General features: G+C 40.5%; 1 protein-coding gene across 2 annotated transcripts in view; it reads right to left on the bottom strand.

Moving 5' to 3' along the window:
• Window positions 1-24,350, bottom strand: part of XKR6 (XK related 6) — a 164,900-nt gene that overhangs the window by 91,778 nt on the left and 48,772 nt on the right. The window contains exons 2-3 of one of the 2 annotated variants that reach the window (XR_011235234.1): window positions 13,071-13,182; window positions 10,892-10,981 (exon numbers count right to left, since the gene is read on the bottom strand). The exons of the other annotated variant lie outside the window; for it this stretch is intronic. The gene's annotated coding sequence lies outside the window, so the exon portion shown is untranslated. Of the gene's footprint in view, window positions 1-10,891; window positions 10,982-13,070; window positions 13,183-24,350 lie in introns of those variants that run through there. 2 annotated transcript variants of the gene reach the window in all.

Below are 24,350 nucleotides of genomic sequence, written 5' to 3'. Positions count from 1 at the left end.
GTGACTCGCCCGGTGCCCCCAAGAACTTCTCTGCAAACAGTTCTGGTGCCTCCCCTGCACGCCGAGCGCCAGCGGCATTAGCACCCCAACACCTGCTTGGTCTCTCAGTTCCAGTGGTCAGATGTGTCTCGCAACGTGGCCCTTTTCTTCTTCTTGAAATTACCTAAGATGTGTTCAATTCTAGTTTAAGTATTTTATACTTAAAATACTTGAGAATGATATTAAAATAGTGTAATTACTACTTCAGAGTCATGCCTCTCTCTCCTTTTTTTTTTTTTTTTTTTTTTTAAGTAATACCTTTGTTATCTGTAACACAAAACTTAGCACCTTGTACTTCAGGGTCTTTATATGATCTACTTTTTGTTTGGGGCACATATAATTTCTCTCTACCTGATCAAAAAGAAAAAGGGACCTCTTCTTGGGATCCTCTGCCTCCTCCCCAGCCCCCAAACACTCCACTTCAAATCATCCCCGAGCAGGGCTGGTGGGACTGACATTCGGGGAGTGGTCACCACCAGCTGCCAGACACTGGACTTAAATCGCTGCACCTACTCCTGTGCGTCGGTGTTGGCGTCATTGTCATTGGTGTCATCGTCAGCATTGTCATTCCTTAGACTCCAAGACTCCTAAGTGCCCGGGCCTGCCTGTGCCTTCCCTCTCAGCTCCCCTCTCACCTTAAAAGCACAGAGCGCCACTCACCAGGCAGACACTAAAAAAACAAAGGTCATTTCACAGGCACATTTCCTTATAAAATCTTTAACAACAAAGTTTGCAACTCCAGGCTAGAGAAATAGGAATGTATTTTCAATGTTAACTAATGAGCACAGTTCAAGTTTGTACAGAGATATAAGTAACCATTTTTTGGTTTGAGTTTCTTTTCCCAAGTGGCAAATAATTAACCTGCAAGGTCCACGCTCCATTTTTAATGAGATTCTACTGTACGTCAAAGAGCAATGAATCCTAGTTTAAAAGAATTATATAAATTTAAGGTAGTATTAAATACGTTGTATGTTCTAAGTTAAAAAAAAAAAAAAAAGCTACTTGCTGTAGTGCAAAACGGCAGGCGTGAAAATCAGCCACAGAACTCAGGAAGAATCACGTGCATAACAGATACATAATTTCAACTTGTCAGACTGGTGCTTTCAGAGAACCAGTGCAGTTTTGCAGGGGGCTCGCCCAGCACATGCTGTTCTTAAATCCTCTTCCTCAGGGAAGCCAGAACAGCACTGTGATCCACGGTTGACAGATGGGAATGGCTGTGGCAAAACACACCACCGTGCTAATAAGATCTAATGGAAAAATCAAGCAAAAAATATATGTCACGTGCAACTTCGGTCTGCTCCTTTTTAAGTCTGTGGACCTGTGTAAGGTATTTTTAAAAACAGTTCCTGATTCGGTGGCTCTGAGATGTGATCCAGGCACTGGTAATTTTTAAAACTCACATAGGTGATTCTGATGTATAATCTGGCTAAGACTAGACTACATTTTATTAATGGTTGTATTTTCCTCCAAAGTGCTTGCTGCCAATTAGTAATTCCACTGTCTTCCAATTAAGTCTATGATTAAAACTAACTTTGGAAGTCAGTTCAGGATTGAGAAGACACGTTTAAGCAGAAGAAAGCATAAAATAAAAGCTTGAAAAACTTGATAAAAGTGAAACTTTCCGAATGTCAAAAAATACTATAAAGAACAAATGAGGGAAAATATCTGTACAAGTGACAAAAGTTAATAATTCATCCAACAGATTTTAAATATATCTTCTGAGTTGCTAATTCCACTTCTCCGTATTTATTCTAAAGGAACAATAAGCAGAGATGTGTGCAAAGATTTAGTACGAAGAGTCTTCCGTGCAGCATAACACTTATTAAATAGCAGGAAACAAATGTTCGCCAATAAGGGCTGGCTCAATAAACTATATATACATCCATCCGATGGAATGCCAACTAGCCAAAAAAATGCATCTTAATATTTCAAATTTTCATAAAACACTCAAATTAGTCTTAAGTCAAAGAGTAGATTACAAAACTTTAATAGAAGAAGAAACAACTTAGCGTGATCCTATTAATTTGTTAAAACATGTTCATGAATGACACTAAAAATAGTAATAATAGTTATCTCTGAATGGTAGTATAGTGATTTGTTTTCTTCATACTTTAATTTCAAATGTTTTGCAGCGAACATGTATTACGTTTCCCACAAAACACTATTAGAGCACTGCACAATGAAGGCATCCGTGGGTCTGAACTGAACCAGGTGTCGAATGAATCAAACCTTTCTGTGCTGCCGCCGGACTGCCCAGTGGCAAACTGCTCTGGAGAGAGACAGCTTGGAAAAGAAGGAAGGTGGACCGACAGCGTTAACCAAGCAGCCTTTTCCTGGACAAAGCAACCGGGACAGTAAAAGGCCACATGAGGTTCACTCTGCCTCTCATCCCATCAGCCCCGGCAGGCAGGGCCACCTGTCAACAGCTGGGTCCCGGAGCCCCTGTCCACAAATGTCACACTTGATTTCCATGCTGGCGTCTTCCTCTCTTTGTTTTGCACTATTTAGCTACTTCTCAGCATACACCGTATGAAAAATATGCATCATCAAGACCTCACTGAACGTTACCCAAACACAAAATTAAAACCTAGTTGGAATAAAGACATTTTGTTTCTGGATGGCAAACTCTGAGTGAGATTTAGTCCCTTGCATATGATTGCACGTCTTTCGTACCACATGACAAGAACAGAGAGTCCCATCAATCAATTCCACTGAGCTCTCAAGTTCTACTTCCACTCGGAAGATGGAAGGCTGCCTACAGTCAAGTTAAATCAGATGTTCCCAAAGACAGTCAATTAAGTTTGTCACCAGCAGAAGGACACTCGCCATCTGCTGTGTCTTCTTGTTGGGTACAAGTGGTAAGAACTCTCATACAAACTTTCTATCTCCTTAGTCATTAGCTCTCCCTCGTAAGACCTCAGGAAACATAGTAACAATAATAATAAAAATATTTGTGCATTTTCCCTACTGGGTTTCCAAAAATGTCATTTTGGTCCCACCCTTCTGCCAACTCCCCACTTCTATATTTCTGATACAACAACGGAATCAGAATTGGTAGAACACAAACTCCATGGCGAGTTAGAAAACTTGCATTCTAGCACAACCTTACGCAATCTGCCACTTTGAACCTGTTTTATTATGTGTAAAAGGTCACACCAGCACTGCTGAACCCTAAGAGCTTGTGCCTGAGCTAGAGGACCCAGTGGCCGGGACGAACATGAGGTCCTATTTTTACCAGCCATTAGTTTTCCCCAATGCTATGAATGCTGTGTGTCCTTCTCACTCTAAGGATATTACAAGTCAGAAGGCACATCATAGAGCTGTATTTTCGTAATTTTTCACAGCTAGGACAAAAATTCTGTCTCATCTGAGCTATGCAGGAAAGCTCTCTCATAGGTTAGGATTACTACAAGTTCATACATATTCATACTATGCTCCTGTTTTCAATTAAATAGTCCTTACAGAAAAGTTCAACGTACCTCTTTTAGGATATTTGAAGAATTTATTTATTGCTTGCTTAGGTGAGAAGAACCACTTAGAAATCCTGTTCCCTTAAGTTGTCATCTATTTCCGTTCTTACAGGAAGAAAGTTTTTTAGAGTTTCTTTTGAATCTTAAGCAAGGGTAGTAGGGGTGGGGGAAATACAAATTTTGTTGTTTCAAAAGTTGGTTTTAAATAATTTCTGGGCCAGGCATGGTGGCTCACGCCTGTAATCCTAGCACTCTGGAAGGCCGAGGCAGGAGGATCACTTGAGGTCAGGAGTTTGAGACCAGCCTGAGCAAGACAACACCCTGTCTCTACCAAAAATGGAAAAAATTAGCTGGGTGTGGTGGTGCATGCCTGTAGTCCTAGCTATTTGTGAGGCTAAGGCGAGAGGATCGCTAGAGCCCAGGAGTTTGAGGTTGCTGTGAGCTATTACACCACCACTGCACTCTACCCACTCTACCTCAAAAAAAAAAAAAAAAAAAAATCTCAATATTTTAACATTTTCTAGAAGATTCCACAAATGGGGCTTTTAAAATTGCATGCTAACCCATTCTGTGGTGTGGTTTTCTAAGATCAAAATGGGGCCTAAAAGGCCACTGAGAACCACTCAAGAGCTAAAGAAAATCCCAATTGCTAAGAGAAAACTTCTGAGATGTTATTTGACTAAAAGTGGAATTTACTTTGGAGCAAGGCTGAGCCATCGGAGAAAGACTGAACCCTCTGCTTGTAACTGCATCATCAAGAACCCACCCACCGACAGAAACTTGTACTTTCTCTTCCAAATGCAAAGCTGCAAATCTACACAATTTTCAGTCATGTCATTTTAGGTGAAATGACTTCAGGATGCATTGATTTATAATCTTTTCTCCACTGCAAAAATTGAGTGTTCAAAGTATTTAATTCAAAATTTTAACGGCAAAGTAGTGCCTTCCGGTGTTGTGAGATTCGAAAGCCCTCGCTGGTAGTTTGCCACCCACAGGAGAAGACACAGAGCAACGCTGCAAATGAAGTCCAAAATGTCCCTCAAAGCCATTTCATTCTATTTAGCCATTTCCTTCTTGCTTTCAAGTCCCAGAGAATAGAGAAAGCAGGTGTCTGCCTCACTAATCACAGCCCAGGGTTTAATAATTTCACATTGGGTCTCCTAAGAAAAAGTCTCTAGGGAAAACACTTCATGTGGAATATGGCAAGCCATGCCTAATGAGCAATTCGGTAAGAATTTCGCAATATCCCGGGAGATAAAGGGAGGCACTCTGGAGTATTGTAAACCAGCCTAGAGATCGCTGACTTCTTCTCAACTTCCTGCCTGCAAGCACCCATGTAGGAAGGACACAACTCTGATCTTCAAGAAGCCAAGGAAGAAATCTCAGTATCTTTCTTGGAGATTTGCTCCTAGACACATTGCATATAAAGCACTTGGCACAGCAGCTGGCACTTAAGTGGATAAGACATAAAAATTGGTATTTAGCTTAAACTTTTCTGGAAAATGCTCTTCCGCTGGGAAGATGAAGGTGATGGACCATACAGCTCAAATGCATCATGGATTCACCCTTGGTTTCTTCTCCTTCAGGGTCCTTTTGTCCAGTTAGTTCTTTAAAGATGATCAATAAAAATAGTCTAGTCACACAAGACTATGAAAACAAAGCCAATTTCAAACTTGTTATCATAGATGAGCAATAAGAATAATACAAGTTCTAGCCAATGTATCACTTTTGGTTATTAGTGTACCACTTTTTGCAGGTTGGTGACTACTGTGTAGGTTGAAAAATTATCCACAAAATAATACAAATGATTTCCTGAAAGCCCGTGTTGTGGTGGATCTTTGCATCACCTGAGGTTTCAGCTCATTTTCACATAAAACTTTCGGAAATCTGTTCAAGACATTTCCAGAAAGAGTTCTTGGTCAAGCATTGGTTGAACAGCATGATACTATAATGGCTGTTAACTGCTGCTAATACTATATTAGGTTTTTAAAACAGTGACCCCCCCCACCACCACACAGCAATGCTGAAATAATAATTATCTAAGCTTCCCCAAACTGTTCTCAGACACCCTAATTAGTGAGTTATGGGTTATGAGAGAAACAAAATTAAACAGGTCCTTTAGGCAGAACTGAGACATTAAAATGCTAATATTTATTGTACAGTTCCAAGAGAAGCTCCTGTTCTGACTTAACAGACAATGAAAAAGAATTTAAATATCTTTAGAGAACTCAGGATTACAAATAAGGGCACACAATAGAGAGGACAGGAGCGTTTAAAGGAGAACTTTAAGGAGTATGAAGTCCCCACCCTGTCTTTTTCTCTGCTATTTTGTGGCAGGTTGGCACCCACCCTCGTCATTCCGGAACTGTGGGGGCAGGTTCCGAGCACCCAAACTCCCTCGGCTGTGGGTTCAGGTCTCCGGGACACAGATGCACACACTGGCTCACACCACCGACCCCAGATGGGGCCTTTCCCCTCCCTAGAAACTGTGTCCCACACGCTCCCCTCCCCCACCCAATTCCTGTAGATTCTACTACTGCTCCCGTTTGGGTAGAAAAGGTGCAAACCATTGACTTAGATCATCATATTTAAAGACCTTTTGTTCATTTCCTTTAACTCACATGGTTTTTTTTTTTTTTTAAAAAAAAAAAATTTACTTACTAAAAGCTCCTTCAGAGTTCAAAGCTACTTTATTTGGACAAAGTTTGCAACACGCACAGAAAAGCTGGAGCTGCACTTCCAGCCACCCGACCCCAAACACTTGGTAATTACAACCGAAAGGCCAGCAGCTGACTGGAGAAAATACACGGACCCTGTTTACAATATTTCTGTACATGGAACACAAACACATATAAGCAGCTTCTGAGAACAGTTGTACATTACATGAAAACTAAAGATAGTACCATGCTTTAAGATTTTTCTCAAAAAATAATTTCAAACTACAGGGTTTGAAATAATTAGACCATTTAACTTTTATTAGAGCCAGAGTCAGAACATGATTCTATACAATATATCCTCTTTTACACAAAATGCATTTGCAGTGTTTCTGAAAACTACACATAAAAAAATTTAGAGAGTGATATACTTTTAATACGTCGGGATAATATGCTAATACTTTTAAAGGTTATGGCAGTTTTTGTTTTTATAAAGTAAAACACACTTGGGTAGCAAATGTGGGTTCATGTGGGCCTAAAAGTTTGGCCTATTTCTTGACAAATCTTGCTTTCAAAATCTCATTGACACGACCACTTTCTCTGCACATGACTTTCTACCAGTGCCTGGGAGAAACGTGGAGCTCTTCAATGAGCTCACTAACGCACAACGCCAGGAACCGGCAAGCTCAGGCAGACGTCAGTACCGGGTCTTCCCATGCCTGGGGCAGGCTGAGGTCCATTCCTGGCCTCGAAAGAGCATGGTGGTTGGCGGGGAAGAGTGCTCAGCACGGAGATGGGCAACGAAGACTACTGTCAACAGCTCGACTACAGAGCTACATTTAAATACGATGCTGTGGATTTTTCTAGGCAAACCTGGATCCCTGCAGCTAGATCTCTGCTAGATCCCCACAAGAACATGCAGGAAGGGGGGTGGACACGAAGGGGAACCAGTGGACTCGTCACAGTAGGGCAACTGCAAACCCCCGTCCTCAGCAGGACGGAACACGCCGACGGGACGGGCAGGAAGAAGATGGACCGAGAGAGCGGTGACGCTTCCATCTTGCCTCGAGACACAGGGGCTAAAACGGACAACACGCTGAAGGGCTGGAAAGGGGAATACAATGAAACCACTTGGGAAGGAGAAGCAGGATAGATTTGACAGGATTCTAGTCAATCAGAATCCTTTGTGCTCGGTGTTTTCCCCACATTTAAATCAACAGCAGGGACAAGCGGCAGGGACAGAGAATGGTCCCCAGGGCGTGGGTCACTTCGGGCTCCTTTCTCAGGGCACTTGAAATTGTGAGGCAGACGTTTAAAAGCCTAAAACACGACATTCTGAAAGTACAAAAACACCTTCAAGTCCTGCAGGAATGATGTCTAGCTTTCAGGCACACGGACTGACACGGGCTCCCACCAGGAGCGTGGGCCACCAACAACATGCTGTACTACGGACGGAAGTGTGTCAGAGGCGGGAGCTGTATTTTGCTTAAAAATATGTTCTATGAGGTTATTTTATCTGTCTGTAGGTCCAATGCATAGAAGACAGTCTCGTGTGCCAAGAGCAATGCCATCTGCGACGTTTCCGGAATGTGCCGTGTCGTCCTCGAGGAAGCTCTTCCACGTCTGCACTCGGTCCCAGTGCTCCAGCCTCCCCGGTTTGCTTCATCTCCCGGAAGCCCTTCTCAGCCAAGCTGTGCTGTGCAGCATGTCCCGGGGAACGACTGACAGGTGGGTGATCGTGAGATTCCGAGAGAGAGGCTGGGCCGCTCAAACGTGTTGACACACATTTCTACTAGATAAATCAAATGCATCCATTTGGTGTCAAAATAAGAACTGAAGATAGTTTTCTCTAAACTTATAAGACCAATAAAATTCAGAAATAATCACACATTCAGAAAATCTGAAAGGAATAAAGAAGGAATAATCTGGGAATCTCGACAATTTTCCTGAAAACGAGCTGCAAATTCAAGAGCCACAAAACAACAGAATCCCAAATTTCCAGTTACTACTGTAATTTGAAGTACATATTTTACATCATGAATTTGATACCCTAAGACATGAGAAAAAAAGTCACACTTACGGAGAGAACCTTCATAATCATTAGAAATTTTAGAAGAAATATACGCTCATTTTAAAAACAAGACATTAATATTGAACTTAGGAGTGAAACCCCCGGCACCGGCAGGAGGGGAGGACCGCAGCTCCCCTCGCCGTGATGCCTTGGACTCCACGTCCACCTCTCGGGGCTTGGGGACAGCCCTTTGCAGAGATTTCTGGTCCACTTCATTCCAAAGTTCTCGACTCGTGGCTTCTGCTACGTGTGAAAAGGTGGTAAACGGCCTTGAAGATCTGTCGCTCCACTCCAGGGCGACAAGAACAGAGTGGGAGCGCGGGCTGGAGTCCAACGAAGAGGTCTGTAGGTCAGCGTTTCCTGACTCGCCGCCAGCGCCAGTCCTTACAGCCGCAGAAACCGCGCAAAGATGAAGGTCTGTGGAGTCTTCTCGGGAAAAGGATCCAGAGATTTTCCAAAGGAGTTTGTCTAAACCTTCCAACATACAAAGAACCGTTGTTTTAGGCTCGTTTTCTCAGTGTACTTATGGGCTCAGTGCACCTAAACTCACAAACATCTGTTCATCCCTGGGTACACGGGGTCCGATCTCTGATTTCTCAGTGACGTGTCAGGCTGTGAAGTGCAGTGACCCAAAAAGGTACAGATTCCCCAAGAAACACACACCACAATGCTCTTCTAGTACATCTGAGACCAACATAAAATTTAAATACAAATTTAAGGTTTTATTTAGAACTTTCTAGGAAGCAATCATCAAACACTAACTATTCATGCCATCGGTACTCTACTATGTTCAGTGTTCTGTGTGATTTTCTAAAGTTATACAACAGGGATAAAAGATTCTAATTTATAATATTTTCTCTAATACCTAAGATATTTGTTTTGAATTAACTTAATCTTTGAGCCACATACCCATTTAGAACATGCCAGAATTAAATCAAACTCATTTGTTAGGAAATGCATCAATATTTCCAAAAATCACGTGACACTACCCTGAAAACACTGCAGGCTGCCAGTGGGAGCCACCCCAGTTACCGTCTGAATGCCACCCCACAGGCCCGCACGCTCCCTCGCACCAGCCCCAGGGCACTGGTCCCCTTCCCTCGGTGGGCGCACTCCAGGTTAGCGAGGGAAGAGTTTGTCCCCACCCCCACCACCATTTTTTATTCTTAGGCTCTTGAGTTTTCCCCTCTTGGGTCTCTTTCATTCGTACTCACAGTTTTCAGAATCTAAGAAGGTCTGTAAAATATCCATTCCAGTAGGGACCAAGTTTTCTCCTGCCTGGCTAATTCCTTCTGGGTATATCAAATGCCTAGGCCCAGTCAATACTATGGCTAGAATTGGCTAAGAGGAAACACCTCTATTGACAAAAGTATCACAGAATAAGAGTTTTGAAAAACCGGTTGTAATGGGAAAGCAGCTAAATAGGCAATAGTCGCTTAGATTAAAATGTAACTTGACTTTTAAAAAACGTACCTAATGTTTTCATTGTGCCTTCTAGTAAATGTGCATCAGCCAGTTGCTCTTAAAGCAAAGCAAAGCAAAAAGGGGGACGAGGTATTGGGGCTCAGCTTCCAAAACCTTCTCACAGAAGTTAGTGTACTAATTTCAGGAATACTGGATAATCTACCAACAAAACCTGCAATAAACTAGGACATGAACACTCTGCTGCAGTACGACTCAGTCTCTTTAGTTCCCTGCGGTCTCTTGATCATTTTCCAAGTTGTTCTCAATGTGGTCTTAAAAATCAATCCTCTCCAGTTTTGGTCAAGAGTTGGGAGGCACTCATATTCAACCATCAAAATAACTATCTGCCCCAGAATGTTCTTCAAGTCTCTTAATCCCAGCAGGAACAGGCAAGAGAAAAAGACGACCACTCAAGGACTGACTCTCCTCTCAATACAAGTTCTGCTTTCATTCCCATCGTCAAGAATACCCTAGTCCACACTGTGAGTCTACAGGAGAGTAGTCCACAGTTTTAAATAGTGTTCAGGGACATGGAATATAGTTAACTTTCAATTTTTTTAAGGAGAAATGCTCCTTTCTGGAGATTAAGGTTTTTTCCTTCCCTTCCTTTTCATTCACTTGGCCTGTGCCTCTTGGCCATTTTACTTTCCATAATTCATCACCCAACAACAGGAGGTGGGGGAGGGGACTCAACTGCTCTCTTCTACCCCGATGGCACTTCAGTCCTGTATAGTAATGTCTACTTTTGAAACCTGGCAGCATTTTGCCACGAGTGTAATAGGATATAATTTGAGTAGAATTTGCACATTTTAATATAGACCATTGTGAGACCACTTCCAGGTTGAAATTTTGTAATTACTACCTTTAGGATTGTCACTTGATTTTTTTTTTCCTTCTTCTTTCTTCCTGATCAATAATTGCCTCTGATCTAAGTAATTTACACTCCAAGGCAGACAGAAAGAAGCTGACCAAATAGGTGTGGGGAATTACATAGCCTGGGAAACTGTGAGGTTCATGATAACCCCAAAACTTTCAGAAGATAACTGTCTGCAGAGTATGAGACTAATACTGACAGCTGATAATCTGAGACATGCATGCCAATTTAGAAGCACAAAATTATAATATCTGTTCTTTTATATACTTTTATTAAATCTACTGATTCACCTAGTAAGTCACGTATATGAAAACAACATTATTTCCAGGGTTCCTAAATATTTCCAATATATTGAACTTAGGGATCCAAGATTCTGAACATGCCATCACCAAAAAAAATTGCAAACCTAAAAAACAAAAAGGAAAAAAATTAAACAATGTCAAAGGAAAGGACTTTCTTAGAAAAAGTCAATATTTACTTTCATAATTTTCAAAACATTCTAAAATTAATGCTTTCTCTCATCTTATAAGCTCTTAAGTCTAACATTAACGTTTACTTAAAAACAAGACAGTTGACGTACAGCAAAATAAGTATTAAATTATACTCATATGCACCCCATATTTAATTATCTAGTATTTTTTGGGTCAAAATAGCTTCACATGTACAATCTGAGGCTTTAAAGTAGCATTAGTTTTGTCTTTATTTTTAAAAGCTATCATCAGGGTGTCAGACATTGAGATGCATAAATGAAATTATAGATTTTGTTCCTGTACAACTCATACCTGTAGAAACTACTTAAGTCAATTATAACAGTGCTTAAAGTCTTTGTGCCTCTATTATATTAACTTTTAGCACATGAAATAAGGAAGATGTGCTTCAAAGTTCTAACCTCAAAAAGGGCCAGTCTAGATAGGATTTTTTTGAAAAAGAAAAAGAGAAAAAACAATTCTGTTTGGGTAAATATAAGAAATCAGAATTTCCAAAATTAAAAACATCAGTAATTGTTCTCATTAACACACAAAAGTGAACTCTATCCATAAACAACTCTACTATGAGCTTAAAAAATCATATTATTTAGACCAGCCTATTTAACTATTCTATAGAAAACTAAGAGTTCAGAGTTCACATTTCCAGAGACACGGTAAAACAAAGACTCTGCAACTTCTTGCGAATTGTGTTTCTTTAGCACAGGGCTGGGCTGGCCTGTGAGGCATGAATGGGGAGACTGGAGATACAATCACTGCTCTCCCAGCCAACCTACACCGGCCCGACGTCCACGGCTGGCTCACAAATGATTTTTTTCTTACTGCATGTGAAGAACTCTCCCTGTCATTACAGAAAGTCACATACAAGAAGAAAAAGAACACATTTTATAAATTTTCAGTCAACATCTGAAATTGAAGGGTAAGAAAATAACGTTTGTAGAAAAATGAGGTAACATATAGTACCAAGCTTCTACAAGAAACATGAGAATAAATATATGACTTTTTTAAAAAATAAAAATGTCAGTTCCTTAGCATTTGCCCTCCAGAATGGGGTGAAATTTTACTTTCTCAGCATCTCATCAATTAAACAAATGCAAAATTTAGGCTAAATGTAAGTAAACTTGTGATACTACTTTTGCTATTACATGCTGTACTGGAAATGAAATAACATAAAGAACTACTTATTTAAAATAATGGCTTAGTAAATAAATCTGAACTAGAGCAAAAAACCTTATTGGAATTCTATTCCTAGGGGAGCTAAGCCTAGTAATTGCTAATACGGACTGATACCTCAACATACCTAATGGGACATGGTCCATCGGAATAAACTTAAGAGCCCCCCTCAAAAAAAGTTTTACTATAATGAAAAAAAAAACCCAGTTCTATTCCCTTCAACTATAAAATATATTTTGAACATGTAATAATTAAAGCAGAGTTAACTGATACGTGTAAAATAATTAAAGCAAAGTTAACTGGTACAGCTAACAGTCTCGATAGGCACTTTACACTTTAAAAAGTAAAATAGACACATATACAGAAAACATCAAAATTCTTTATCACAGAAAAAGAAAGCTGTAGCAAGAATCCTCACTTTCTAGTATGAAAAACCTATGAAGTCTGCATTCCCTTTTGTTTAAGAGCAAATCCTACTGGTTTTCAAAAAAAAAAAAAAATATTTCAATCTGCAAATTCCTAATGACTCGTGTTTTTTCATATAATAAATATTTTGTTGCTGATTAAGTAGCTCACTGGAGCTACTGGAGTTTTAAAAAAAAAACTCTGTTCAAACAACTCTAAAAGGTTTGATTAAATTAGCATGTAGATTTATGACATTAACTCTTTTGTGAAACATTTGAACCAGTTAAGATATGTTAATATGTTGTTTAATACCTTTTGTTTATTAATACATCTTAAAGAAGTTTTTAATCTCGAAAAGGAAGGAAGGAATTGGGGAAGGGAAACAGACATGGAAAAACATGAAGGCCTCTCTCTCTCGGGTTTTGCCGTTACCATGCGGTCTGAAGTGGTTTCAGGACGAGGCGATCCCACACCTTCTAGCCAGAAATCAGATGACCTCAAACAACCCCATTTCAGGCTGAGGCCTCATGTCTTTCGCTTAGAGCTAAAAATAAAAATACATGTGAATGAACAAATGATCATGGAATGAAATCTCTAACATGACACTAAAATATAAAATATTAGAAGCCATTTTTATCACAGAAAAATGAAAATGTACACATTTCTACACAGAGAATCACAATCCTATTTTGAATGGAAGGGTGCCCTAAGAATCCTGTTAGCTGCTGGGTGGAAGAATGACAATTTAATTCCAAGTCGGTTCTACGAAGCTAAAGTAGTCTTTCATTCATTTCCTGAGATGAGGAAACATTTATTTTTTACAGAGTTAAATACAGCAATAGCGTTAATGAAATTAGACAGCCACTTAGCTCTTCTTTATATATAAATATAAACCAGGGCAAGAAAGGAAGTGTGATGTGCCCCGTAACTGCGGCCTGGCCCTCGGGAACACGTTTTAGTATATTCAGAATTCCGACTTCCAACAGCAATGCTCGTGGGACGTGAAAATTAACCTGTTTCTCCAATCGAAGTAAGGCATTCACTCATTCAACAAATACTGAATGTTTCTAGGAAGTCAAACGCTGAGCGTGACAGACGGGGTCCCAGACTTCACCGCGAGTCTGGAGTCCTAATTTTGGGTCTCGAGTGTGGGCTATGATGCTAAGGAGACGGACAGTATTTCCACAAGAGGTAGGAGGGCAGTAGATATTAAGTGACAACAGAACGAGAATGTAGGATTTAAAACAAAATCCACCGAGAAGCCTGAATCTTTACGCTGCCAGTAACCTCAAATCATCATGTGTCTGTCTCTTCAGTGTGAAGCTTATGTTTTCAAAATCCTACATTAATCCTGGAAATTAATTTTCTCTTACTGGGAGAATGCTGGTAGTTTGCTGGACAATGCAGACATAATGCCTCGGACTATTTTTGAAAGGTTAAATCAGCCAAGCACCTTCAAAAATCACTTAATATAAGAGTACTTCGTTCAACGGAAGCCACAATTTAAAATTCAGAAATTTTGCTGGCAAAGTTACACTTAAAGAATTGGCCCTAACTGCAGTGTAATGAGGACAAATATTTTACGAAATTTTTTATACCACTCATATGCCCATTAAGTTAAATATATTTCATAAATTATCAAGTAGAGTCTATGCTGACATTATTGTTTAATGTTTTGCCTTTCTCTGCTGGTTCTATGCATGCCAATGAAATTCTTTAATTTTGTGGGAATATGCTATATTACCAAAAGACATAAAAATATATGCACCTGATTCAATTTAAGCCCTTATGTTCATCTTAAAACAAAAGCAGTAAACACATCTCTGAGTCAGTTTATCTCTATGATTTTTCATTGGGTCCAACTAAATTTTATATCAACAAATATTACAAAGTTAAATGGTTTGACTGAAGTTCATAGGTCTCAGAAACATGCTTTAAAGTAATACACTGCAATTTATGCTTAAATGTTTCGAATAAAGAAGAACTGTTTGGAGTCATATCTAGGTTTTAAGCAAATCAATACGCTCTGAAAATTCATTTCCCACTGATGTTCACAAGGGGATTCTGTAAGTTTCATATTCTGAAGCATTCAAATGTTAATCAAGGAAAGCTGCACGCCGGCCTTATTTGCAAGCAGTCAACACTTCCTCCTTTACCATGTACGTCACTTTTGGTAAATCTGCAGTAAATTTCAGAGAAAACATTTAACAGATAATACTTTTCTACTTTAAACCTTAAACATTCACTCACCTACAAATCTCCCATTTGTCCTGCATCAACGAAGAGAAGCTATACTCTAACCCACAGCTCTTCCCAACTCTTACTTGCTGCTGCTCTTTGGCAAGAACTATAATAAAGTAGCCGAGAGGCTTCATTCGCCCACCCGGGACTGATTTTCCCCTTAAGTCTCACACCCTCATCCGTGTGACAGTCACAGCTACACTTCTCCCGCCGCCTTCTTCCCCATCATTTTATGTTTTGTCATGACGGTTCCAGTCTGCAACAACAAAGACTGTGACACTGCTCTTCCAGCTCCACACCTTTCACCACTTCTACTTCGGTCGAGGCCTTCGCCGATGAAGTGATGAGACTTTCATGCTCAGGAGACGCTTTTTAGCTTACTAGCTTTATGCTCAGCCTTAAGGTATACTTGGAAAACTCCTGTCGCTTCAGGAATAATATTACACTGAGGTCTCCCATTTAATAGGATCAATGAATTCTAGTGAGACAGTTATAGATTTTGACAAATTACAGAGTTAAATTTCTATAAAAACAAATCCTATTTAAGAGCACCCAATGTCAAATGCATTCTCATCATCAAAGAGTCTTTTCTTAGTTTAGACTGAATCTTGTTTACAGAGAGGGCTAAGCCCCATGACACAGGGGGCTGAACCTGCACCTCCACACCGAGGTCCCCTCTCAGAAGCTGGCTTTCTCCTCCCAGCACTCGACAGATTCCAAGAGTTCTCACCTGACACAAATGCCTCTCACCTAACCTAAGAGAATCCATCAGCCTTCATCTACATGGCGATCCTGCAGCTTCACTCGGGCAGCTTCCCCGTCTAGATGCTGCTCTGGACACAATACATTGGACAGTCAGAAAATCTCCAATGTAAGGATTCCACAGAAGACAGAATGCCCCCAAAATAGTGTTGAGACAATGCTTAATCATTTGGAAAACTTAAGGTTAGATCTCTATCTTCATTCTTTAAGCCAAAATAAATTCCAGATATACCACATTTAAAGTAAAAAAATGTGGGCCGGGCGTGGTGGCTCACGCCTGTAATCCTAGCACTCTGGGAGGCCGAGGCGGGTGGATCGCTCGAGGTCAGGAGTTCGAGACCAGCCTGAGCAAGAGCGAGACCCCGTCTCTACTAAAAATAGAAAGAAATTATAGGGACAACTAAAAACATATGTAGAAAAAATTAGCCGGGCATGGTGGCGCATGCCTGTAGTCCCAGCTACTCGGGAGGCTGAGGCAGTAGGATCGCTTAAGCCCAGGAGTTTGAGGTTGCTGTGAGCTAGGCTGATGCCACGGCACTCACTCTAGCCTGGGCAACAGAGCGAGACTCTGACTCAAAAATAAATAAATAAATAAATAAATAAATAAAATAAAGTAAAAAAATGTGAAACCGTAAAACTATTTGAGCAAAATGTGGGTAAAATTTTTAAAAATACATTTAAAGTGCAAAAAGACTTTAATTATGACATAAAACCTAGAAGCCAAAAAAGGACACAACTGATTTTTTATAAGTGGCAAAAAAATCCCACCCAAAACCAAATATAAATAAACAATAAACTGAAAAAATATTTGTAACAAATGTTAAATGGATATAAATTGCTAAGAAAAAGAAACAATCCAATGAAAAATGGGCAAAAATTACAGAAAACAAAATGACCAGTAAAGACATGAAAATATCTACAAACTCAATCAAAACTAAAGAAATGCAAATCAAAATGAGATGCTAACAGACTGACAATGATTATCAATTGTGTGGGGACCAGGCACTAGAATAGACCACTGGGAGAGGTATAAACTGGCACTAACTTTTGGAAGAACAGCAGCATAATCTACCAACATTTTAAAATCCTCATGCTTTTGGCCCAGAAATTTCACTTACAGAAATACATCCTTCAGATTCTTCTGACAGTGAACAAAAACATGTGTACAAGAAGACTATAACAGCTATACTACAGCAGTATTAATATTTAACAAAAAAAAAAAAAAAAAAAGGGAAAAAACCTGGAAAACAATCCTCTTGTCTGTTAAGGAAGCTCGTTTAAAAAAATGTTACTTCTCTTGTAGCCATGGAAAATCATCCTAAGTATATTACTAAATGCATAAATGCATAAATGTTGCTGAACAGATTATATGTCACTCATTTCAAAAATATTGTTGTAAAGCAGTGCAAGATAGGAGTAAGGAAGGAGGGAAGGAATACAGGACGGAAATGAAAATTATGGAAGGCTACACAAGGAACAAAGCACGTGAAAATGGAGAAAGGCCTTTTTACTTATCACTTCATACGTCTACGATATAATTTTTGTATGAGGAACAATTACTTTTATAACAAGAATGTTTTTCAAGGATGCTTTGCTATTTCAGCACTTCAAACTTCTCTGGATTGAGTTTCTCGCCATGGAAAGGGATTGACAGCCTTGAGTCAGGTCCACCCTGAGCCGCTCTGAGTGCGAGAACTAAGGGAGGAGGTGCTCCGATATTACATCTGATGGTGATGACCCACGCGGCGTGGCACCGAGCTGCTCTCCCTTGGCCACTGCTCACTTCTTGCAACGTTCCACAATCCGCACACCACCTCGCCAAGTCCAACGGTGTGCAAAGAATACTTTCACTCCTGACTCCTATAACTAAGGAAGGAGCATGTCGCAGGCTCTGAGTTTACTCTTAAGGACTTAATGGGATATTCGATAGCACAGTGTGTGCCATAAAGTTTGCGATAATCAATTGTTTTACATCTCTCCCACCTAGAGACATGGCCAACCCCGTAAAACTGCTGTTGCCGTAGACTAATTCAGTGACCTTAGGCTCCAAACCCAGCTTCTTCAAAAGTACAATCTTCCCATTTTATGTGACACCTACTATTACAGACAGAACACATAAAACTGGCCAGGCTTCTCAGCAAAATGTCACTCAAGACAATCAGTCTCCCAGGAAGCAGAGCAAAACGCACTACAAAATTATCTGCCCATTTCACTCTACAGTTCTCACATTGCCCCAAATCAACACTAGCCAGAGACAGAATTCTTCCATCATACAGCTGACCCACTCAGCAGGACAACAGGGGGCATAATCGCCCCGGCACGACTAGACTTGGGCACTCACAGGTCCCCTCCACCCCGAAAAGTGACAAATGACTCTAACAATTTGAATGCATCATTTCTGATATGAGCCACGGGTGTGTGACCACTGGCATGTACAAGATTCTGAAAAGTTTCCATCAGCATTATGTATCAGATACGAGGTTCTTTAGCTATTAAGCCACATAATTCAAAGCTCCGAGGCTAATCAGCAGACCGACTCGTACTACCTCTGTTACTGGAGCCCTCGCTAGTATCTGGTGGTTCTGTTATTCCCAAACCCTTCTCTCTCTTAAGTTCTGCCTCCTTTCCTCCTGTCTATGGGTGAAACTGGCCTCTTCCTCCTCAGGACAACTCTTCCCTGTCACATAGCTCCTGCGGGACCTTCTCCCGCGCGGCATTCTCCCACGCACTTCCCCTTCCGTTTTGCGTTCCGTGCTCCCTTCCTTTTCCTACAAACACATCCAGGTTTCCTGATCCTGAGATCCATCCACAGCCCACTGCCTGGAACACACTGCCACTTCAGCTAATGTCTTTCTTCCCCTTTTTCTTTACCCTGGGACTGCCAAGCGAGAGCTACGCTTGTTTATACATTCAAAAAATGTTTACTGAAGAATATGTGCCTCGGGGTATAAACTGTCGCGGCCCCGCCCTCAGGGAGCCGATGGCTCCACTGCATTAATAATCAGACACGCTTACGTGCTGCAGACGGTAACAGTCATGAAGGAAAAACGCCGGGGCTCTGAGAGCGCAGAAAGCAGGGGACAGAACTGAGACCGGCACCCGTGCAGGTGCCCCTCCCTTTGCAGACAGGCTGGTGCACAGCCCGTGTGGCCTCACGCAGCAGCCCCAACGGGGTCTCCGGGAAGAAATGACATTTAAGCTGAGATCCAAACGCTGAACAGGAATTGGCTAGGCAAAGAATAAGAAAGAACAGGAGCGTTCCAGGGGCAGGGAACTAACTGTGTAGAAGTCCTCAAACAGAAGAGAGCTTGGTGACCTGGAGGATCAGGAAAAAGGTCACATGGAGAGAAGATGCTGAAGAAGAGAAAACAAGCACGAGAGCCAGACCCGCTAGTCTGAAAAGGCACAAGAAGAAAGTTGGACTTTATGGGGTCTGCGTTTATTTATGACCCTAACTTGCCCTTGGCAGTGTGGCTTCTACCCCTCCCATTCCCTTAAAGGCCAGCCGAGCATTCCTGAGCCACAGAATCTTCTCGGTTTCATCATCTGACTGCTCAACTTCAGAAAGGTCTTCCGCCCTTAGTGTGAAAGCACCAGCTGTCACTGACTTTTGTATCCTCCACATTTCAGTATTAAGCTTAATATTTTGTATGTAGTATGTGCTCAAAATCTACATAGTAGACAAACAGGTCTTGGAAGAAAACAGACTGATGAAAAGTTAATTAGAATAATACAAGAATGTGGCCAGGTGCAGTGGCTCACACCTGTAATCCCAGCAATCTGGGAGGGCAAGGTGGGAGGATTGCTTAAGGCCAGGAGTTGAGAACAGCCTGGACAACATAAGGAGACCACATCTCTACAAAAAATATGAAATGTTAGCTAGGTGTAGCAGCACACACCTGTAGTGCCAGCTACCTGGGAGGCCGAGGCAGGAGGATCACTTGAGCCCAGGGGTTCAAGGCTGCAGTGAGCTATGATTGGGCCACTGCACTCCAGCCTAGGTGACAGAGCAAGACTTTGTTTCTTTAAAAAATAAAAACTAAAAAAATAATAATATAAGAATGCAACCATATTTAATAAGATTTCCTATTATGAAGTACATTTGAAATTGTCTTATTTGCTTACACAGTAGTGAAATATTTATGAACTCAAACAAGAAACTCCTTTATACAAATGCCTATTATAATTTGATCAGTCCACAAACACAATGTTCAGATTATGCTGTTCTTTGTTTTTCCACAGTAGCTGGGTGTATAGGAGTGGTATAGTTCTCCCTGTTATAATTATAAAACTTAGACAACTGACATTCAGGTAAAATATCCATTTAATTGAAAAGTATGATTGCTTTGTTACAAAGACTACAAGCCTTTCGTTAGCCTTTTGACTCCTCCAGGGACCTCAAGGAAGTGGAATCATACAGTTTTTTGTAACTGGCTTATTTCACTTAGCATGTCTCCCATGTTCATCCACGTAGCAGCATGTGTCAGAATTTCCTTCCTTTTTAAGGCTGAGTAATATGCCATTGTACACATATGCCACACTTTGTTTATCTGTGCGTCCACAATGGACATTTGGGCTGCTTCTACCTTTTGGTTACTGTGAATAACACTGCTATGAATGCGGGTGTACAAATATCTCTTTGAGGCCCTGCTTTCAGTTCTTTTGATAAATACCCAGGAGTGGAACTGCTGAATCATATGGTAATCCCATTATATTTTTCATTTCTGAAGGAACCACTATACCGTTTTCCATAGAAGCTGTACCAGTTTACATTCCCACCAACTGTGCACAAGGGCGAAGCAATCATTTTTAAGTCAATTAGTACTGGACAAAAATTTGGAGTTTACAAAGTGCTTTTATATCCTTTATATTACATGACCTTCAAATATAATTGCCTAGCTGAGAGTTCTGATCTGTTGGCAAGTATTTGAGATTCTTATTTCTATTACCATTCTTTCTATATTTTTGAATAATGTTCTCTTCTCATCAGACTGGTTTAAGCAGACTACATTATATAATATTAGATATGTAGCTAGCTAAATGCTAAAAATATTAACAGTGCAGAACTTCTTCCAAGGGAAAACTAACTTAAAACAGCTATGAGTATCTTAACAAAGAGCTCTGACAAATACCAGTTAGTTACTAAGTAACTCAAATTTGTTGTTCTTATCAAAGGCAGAAAAATATAAACTACTTCCAAATAACAAAAGCAGCATAACAGAGTATCAGTAAGAACTCAAAATCCGGCCGGGCGCGGTGGCTCACGCCTGTAATCCTAGCACTCTGGGAGGCCGAGGCGGGTGGATCGCTCAAGGTCAGGAGTTCGAGACCAGCCTGAGCAAGAGCGAGACCCCATCTCTACTAAAAATAGAAAAAAAATTATATGGACAACTAAAAATACATATATAGAAAAATTAGCCGGGCATGGTGGCGCATGCCTGTAGTCCCAGCTACTCGGGAGGCTGAGGCAGGAAGATCGCTTGAGCCCAGGAGTTTGAGGTTGCTGTGAGCTAGGCTGACGCCACGGCACTCACTCTAGCCTGGGCAACAAAGTGAGACTCTGTCTCAAAAAAAAAAAAAAAAAACTACTCAAAATCCAAATAAAATTTTGGGGGATGCTTTCTAAATATCATCCAGCTACAACATTCTAGAGGAACAAACACACTTCTGCCATCTACTCCTATAGTTTCCTCAGATAAACCACCTCTCAGCATAATCTTCAAAAGTTTAGGACTAATGTTGATAATGCTACCTTCCCAGGGGAAAACTCGGCAGGAAAACAAAATACACAATCACTATCTACCAATGTTATAAACAAGTTCACTGAGACTCTAAATTAAAATTTAAGTGACTAAACTTTAAAAGTCCACGCCTTACACGTAAACAAAACCATTTGCAATGTTTTTCTTCACAACTTGCTTTACGTTCTCAACAACCAACATCCATCTGATTGCAGACCTTTTGCTCTTGTTGTAAAGTTAACTTGAAAAAATACTAGTTATTATATGTTAAACATAAAGATTTTTCATTAGGGAATTTTTTTGGGACAAATACTCTAATCCAGAAATCTGCTTTTCTACTTCATATTGGTGAGTCAACTACAGTAGTCACACTACACAAAAATACGCCTCACCTCTAAGACCATCTGCTACAATGTGAAGCCTGATACGTTTCTTCCACAATACCAACACCAACTTCACACTGGAACTAAGAATAGAAATAATCACAGCTCATACATACGATGATTAAAAATTCAAATGTGCAGAGTTTAAGATACTTGCCTATATATAAAGATACTTGAATATATTTATCTATAGATATAAGTTCTATATATAAATAACTGTATTTTATATTTTTAAGAGGTTGAATCTCCCAAAGAAGTCCAATTTCACCTTCCCCCCAAAACAAAACAAAGCAAAACAAACTATTCTCATTTCAGTTTACTGGCAGACATTATTTGGAAATAAACACATTGCTGTAGTTCCCTCATTATGCTCCACTTGTCCCCACCTAAGAGTATCTGAATTTGTGTTCTCTCTTGTGGGACTGCCCTTCCTGTATAATTTCCATGGCTTGCTAACTCTGCTTCGTAAGGTATCTGCTCAAATGCCAACTCCTCAGGGAGACTGCCCTGACCAACCCATCTAAAACAGCCCTGTCTGCTCAGCCAGACCCAACCAGTCTAGAGCCCCTTCCTCGTCCTGTGTGAGCTCTCTTCATAGCACAATTTACGCTAATATATTTTTACTTATTATTTCCTATCTCTCCTACTAGAATGATTCTAATTTCCTGGCATATATGAAATTATATTCTAATCATTGAAGGAAGAAAAAAAATCCTTAATGCTACTATATTATCTAGACGATTCATTTAACCAATGAGGAACCTGGAAGCCCCTCCATCTGCAAAACAGCAACCCAGGATGCTGCTCCCGCTCAGTTTTCACCTACCCTTAACCTCTATGGGCTCATGAGATCATCAGTAACTCACTCAGCTCTGGGGCAACTCAATGTCCACAGCTATACTTCAATTAAACATGTAACTGGCCAAAAACAAGCACGTATATATTTTGAAGTACAGAAGTCACAGGTGGAAGCTGAAGAAAATTATCACAGAGGCTCCTCAGCAGAAGTAGAATAAAAGTCTTTGCCAGAGCTCAAGAAAGTGCTGCAACTGACTGGTAAACTCATCAGACAATTGCCAAAGCCAAACTCTGTGTGTATGGGAGCACTTTGGGGTTGGCTGAGATAACTAGATATTAAGAGGAAGAAAAGAGAATTAAAAGCATGGGAAGGGGAGGTGCAGCAAAAGCCCACGAGAGGAAGCGGGAAGCAAAGGGAAGAGAGAAAGCAGGCAATGAACAAATGCTCATCCGCAGGACGGCTACGGGACTTCCAGGGCTTAGTGCCCAGTGAAAATGTAGCGTACTTAAAACAATTATTACAGATTTCAAGATGGCAACAGGAAAATGTTAAATTCATGCAGTGACATCAATTTAATAATAAACTACTTATTTTGACCTCAAAAGAATGTACTCTCAACTTATGAAATCAAACAGTACAACACATTTCTAATAAATGCCACCACTACTATTTCCACCCTGTCCCCACAACAGCCACCAGTATCAGCAAGACTGGAAAAACTGGTCCATTTTCCAAAAGGAAAAACTAAGCTAAAAAGATTAAGATATTTAAGTGACTCCAATAAGACAAAATTTCTAACGTCCATTCAAAGATACTTTCTTTCCATAAATCAGTGCATCTTAACAATAAAAAGGCACTTTTACAACTGAAACACTATTATTTCCCACCTCCATCTCTCCGGAAATGATAAAGCAACCGTCAACATCTTTCAGAGAAAGGAAAACGGGCTTCTTAGCTGATGAGAAACAGCGCTCCTCAGTCACCTCTCAAAGGAAGCAGAGATCCTGGGAGAGCTAAGAAGGCATGAAATGGAGAAGACAAATGCATTCCAGCTCCTCCCAAGTCTCAACAATGGATTGCTTCATTATTTTGCAGTTAGAATCAATGGTAAAGCCAGAATCTTCTAGTTAGAAAGGATCTAAGGCCATCTAATCCAAACATTCCCCAATGCTGGAATCCCAAATTAATCAAATGTTTATTCAACTTTTTGCTTAATACCTCCAAGGACAAAAAGACTGCTTCCTGGGAAAACAATCTTTTCCATTTCAGAGCAGCTCCGTTAGAAATCACTCTGGGATTATCTAATTTAAGATAAACCTACGACATGACAATATATTAATTATTTCAAGTAAAAGCCAACTCATTTATTTCTATTGCTTAATAATAAAAAGTTCTGAGGTCAGGCATTACCCAGGTTTGTATTTCAGTGGTTCAACAAGATCAGCAAGTGCCTAGGTTCTCCGTTTTGCTCTGCCATCAGCACCACTGGTTTAGCCATTCTTATGGTTTCAAGGTGGTTCTCATCATTCCAGGCACCATGTGCAGACAGGATGATGTCCAGTGGAAGAGTATTGCTTCCCCTTTGAATCTTCTCAGCTGTGTCCAAAGACCACTAGTACATGTCTTATTGGCCAGAGCTACATCTGGCCAGTCACCAGCAAGGACAATGGATCCATCCTGACTAGCTGAGATCTGGGGTCCGAGCTGGGGTCTGCCTCTCTCAAAAGACAAAGCTGTGCAGAGAGGTCAGATTAAAAAATCAACGTTCCGTCAGAAGGAAGGAAGG

Source organism: Eulemur rufifrons, chromosome 12 (genome assembly GCF_041146395.1).
Source record: "Eulemur rufifrons isolate Redbay chromosome 12, OSU_ERuf_1, whole genome shotgun sequence".
Taxonomy (NCBI): Eukaryota; Metazoa; Chordata; class Mammalia; order Primates; family Lemuridae; genus Eulemur; species Eulemur rufifrons.
Note: the sequence above shows the minus strand (reverse complement) of the source record. Positions and strands in the feature narration are given on the sequence as shown.